The sequence below is a fragment of the Grammomys surdaster genome, unplaced genomic scaffold (genome assembly GCF_004785775.1).
Source record: "Grammomys surdaster isolate TR1022 unplaced genomic scaffold, NIH_TR_1.0 120179, whole genome shotgun sequence".
Lineage (NCBI taxonomy): Eukaryota > Metazoa > Chordata > Mammalia > Rodentia > Muridae > Grammomys > Grammomys surdaster.
The window spans coordinates 8343-12128 of NW_021616125.1; positions in this window are offsets into that span (position 1 = coordinate 8343).

Below are 3786 nucleotides of genomic sequence, written 5' to 3' on the forward strand. Positions count from 1 at the left end.
CACGAGGCTCATCCGCTGCCTCATTTCCTGACAGTTTTTCATTTCCTTGGCTTTCCTTTCCTGGGCCTCTTTCTCCTAACCTCGTGTTCTTGCTTCTCTGATACCTGATGCTGCTCTCTGGTGCTGAGGCTCACCAGGCTTTGGTGTGCAGGGATTCTCACCAACAGCTTTTCTCAGGAGCCTGGCATCTCAGGGCTTGTGCTGACTTATTCCTTGAGGCAGACGGTGCTCTGGGCCATCTCTGGCACCTTAGGGGAGGGGGCAGACTCTTGTCCTTTTCCTGCTGCCCCCCCCTTCCTGTCACAAGTAAAGTTTTTTCCTGTGACAACTAATTATCTCTGATATCTCCAAGTTGGATAGCACATTTACTTTAAGAAGACACACTGCATTTTAAAAGCAGCGATAGGTTTTTCTGCTCTTTGGAATTCATTTATTTTATATCACAAAACCGAACATTGCCTTAATATATTCAGACACGTTTCATCATTTTCAAAGTCTTATCTTTTTTTTCCCTAAGAAAGAGCAATTTTTATTAAATCGTTTCATTTAGAGCAGTGGTTCCCAACCTGCCTAGTGCAGCATCCCTTGAAAATTATTTTGTTGCTACTTCGTAACTATAATTTTGCTACAGTTAGAAGTTGTAGTGGAAATATACGCTATGCAGGACATCTGATGTGCAACCCCTGTGGGGTCGAGACCCACTGGTTGAGAACTACCGATTTAGAAGATAAATTCCCCCTCCCCAGTGTCATTTGTGTTTTATATAAAATCTGTAATCTCTATTCTCTCTCTCTAGGGTTGACTTGTTTTCTGAAGCTTTTTCAGAGTCGGGCTCTTTCTTCCTAGACACCACTGTTCTCTCTGTTACAGCTCTGGCTGGGACTCTTTGCATCTCCAGTATTTTGAGGCAAAGTCTGGCTGTACTGGCCTAGCACTGACCTTGAAATCCTCCTGCCTCCACCTCCCAAGTGCTGGGGTTACAGGCGTGAGTCACCCTGCAGGCACGTGGGTTCATTATTATGATCCATTTCCTGGTGTGCCTCCCCACTCACCTGTGAAGCCCTTGCTGTCATGACACTGTCTTTCTTGTGGTAAGCTGTCAGCCCATGGCGCCTAGTAGGCACCCTTGGAGTGGCTGAGGGACGAATAGATGCAGTTCATGCTCTATGACGACTTTATTTCATTATTTTGAAGTCCTTTTCTGTCTACTTTCTTATTAGGTTTCTAGTAATAGGATCACAAGCCCAGAAGGTCACTGTAAAAGTCAGGGTGTGAGCTACTCAGGATGTCTTGTTTTATGGTCAGATTTTTTCCTTCTCAGTTCTGTACATCCCCGTCCTTCAGCTTGTGAGAGAGCACCTTTAGTGTTTGTGGGTCTTACACAAGAGCCCTTTGGTTCCCAGCATCCACATGGGCAGTTTACAAGTGTTCTAACTCCAGTTCCAGGGCATATGCACACTCTTTTGGCCTCCACAGGTACCTGAACACCTGTGACATACATTCACACAGATACATGCACACAGATACATACACACAGATGCACATATAAACAGAGGTCATACACTCACACAGACCTGTATACACACACATGCACACATGGACATAAGCATACACTCACACAGATACATACACACATATGCACATAGAAACACAGGAGGCATACCCTCCATAGATATGTTCACACATATACACATATAAACAGCGGTCATACACTCACACAGACATGTATGTAAACACACATGAGACATATATTCACACAGCTACGCAGACACGAGGCATATACTTAGAGTCACACACACATGCACGTACAAATATTAAAAATTGGAAAAAAGAGAAAGGGGTGACCAGCTGTGAATGCTGATGGATATTTAGTGCACACTCAACAGTACTGAGCAAGAAGATGGCCAGGCCTTTGTTTTAAAATATACTATTGCTTGACCCAAAAGGATGAAACACAGGTTTAAAAGCAAGCATGTCCATGATTCTAACGAGGCCCTCAGACTTCTGCAACCTCACCCAGGGTGTGCCTGTGTAATATTTTGTTAATGTTCTAGCTTTATTAGTTAACTGACATCAACTAATAAGCCAGTGAGGGCAAGCTAATTATGCAGCAACCAGCAGGTGTTATGCTAGAAGGGCTGGATCAATGAGTAATTGTAATTGAAGCAGAGTGTAATTAATTACGTGATTTTTGAGGTATTCAAGTGTAATGCACTTAAGATCCATCTTTAAAGGACAGCGGTAGGAGGGATTGCTGACACCAGGAAAACATGGCGCGGATGCCCTTGCCTTGGCTTTGACTGGAGTCCACACTCCCACTCGCTGTGGCAGAGCCAGCTCTGCTGCTGTATGAAGAGCCGTGTCATCCTGCTGACCCCCAGCTCACTCACATGCACCCTCTGCCCACTCTTCCTGGGGCACATTCTCCACTGGCCTTTGCTGAGGTGATCTTTGCACAGGACGTGCTTGTTTTGTTTTTTTTTCTGTTTAGGATTGCCTTGCTCCTTCCTGATGGAGCCAGCTCTCGTTAGTTTATTCATCCGCAGTCTCACTGTGTTGCCCACAAGGCTGGTCTGGAGTTTGTCACCCTCCTGCCTCTTGAGTCAAGTTGGCATCTCCCATGACATCTCTATGGTGGTGCTTTGCACACTGTCTGATAATGCCTGTCCTTGGCTAGTTGCTGTAAGGGCAGAGATGGTCTTGGAGTGATTTTCTGAATGAGTGGTTAAACGTTATTTGATTTTTTTGGTCAATATTTTGTAGAGATAGTCCGGCTGAGCCTTTGATTAGCTATGTGTAACACTTAGTAATTTCTTGACTAAGGTGTAGTAACGTACATCTATAACCCCAGCACTTGGGAGGCCAAAGCAGGGTCATTAAGAATTCAAGGCCAGACTGGGCCATGATTTTGGCTCTAGCCTGGGCTATGAAAGAGTTCAAGGCCAGTTTGTTTTCTTCACACCTTAAGAAAATTTGTCATAACCCTGCTTAGGTGATCGTGTGATGGGGAGGAGGTGCTGGGTTTGAATATTGATGTCATTACGTGAGGTGGGGGGAGGGTGTCAGGAGGTTTTCCCTATGCGTGTGGTGTTGAGGATAGACCCCTAGGTCTCATATGTACGAGGTAGTCCTTCATCACTGAGCTACACCCTTAGCCTGGTTTTTAACCTTGGTTTCTCCATGAGTTCATTTTGAGGAATCTTAATAATATGTATCTTGCTGACAGAAATGGGCCGTGCAGGAGAAGGTCTTCCCCAGGCCTCCACCCTTGTCATGCCTGTTTACTTGTGAGCTCTGCCATTCATGGAGTGCAGAGCGTTTTAATCCTCTGTGCTGATGGTAGACTTTGTCACTATGCACCCAATCTGGAGGAATTGCAAATGAGTATCCCCTTTAATGACTCTAACATGGGGCCTTCCTGATGTCTCACTCGGTATCACGAGCCCTTAAGTCAGCACCACCCACAAGCACACTTCAGTCTAAATGGCACAGCAGGCTTGTCGGGAATTAGGCCATGGAACACTGTCATATCTGGAGTTGGGTTTCTCCTTTTGCTCATAGTTTTTTCCTCAACTAAGGAGAGAAGAAGTGACAGTAGACTTCCCAGAAAGCTTTGATGCGAGCCCCGCAGGAACTAGACGATAAACACGTGAAACACTGCAGGGGCCTGGCTAAGTTCCAAGGAACATGCTGTGTGTGAGCTGACAATAGGCTCTCCTTCAAGGAGAGAGGCGGAGGGACTGAGCGCGCAGTGTGTACCCTATACACACATGAGCTCAGGGCTCA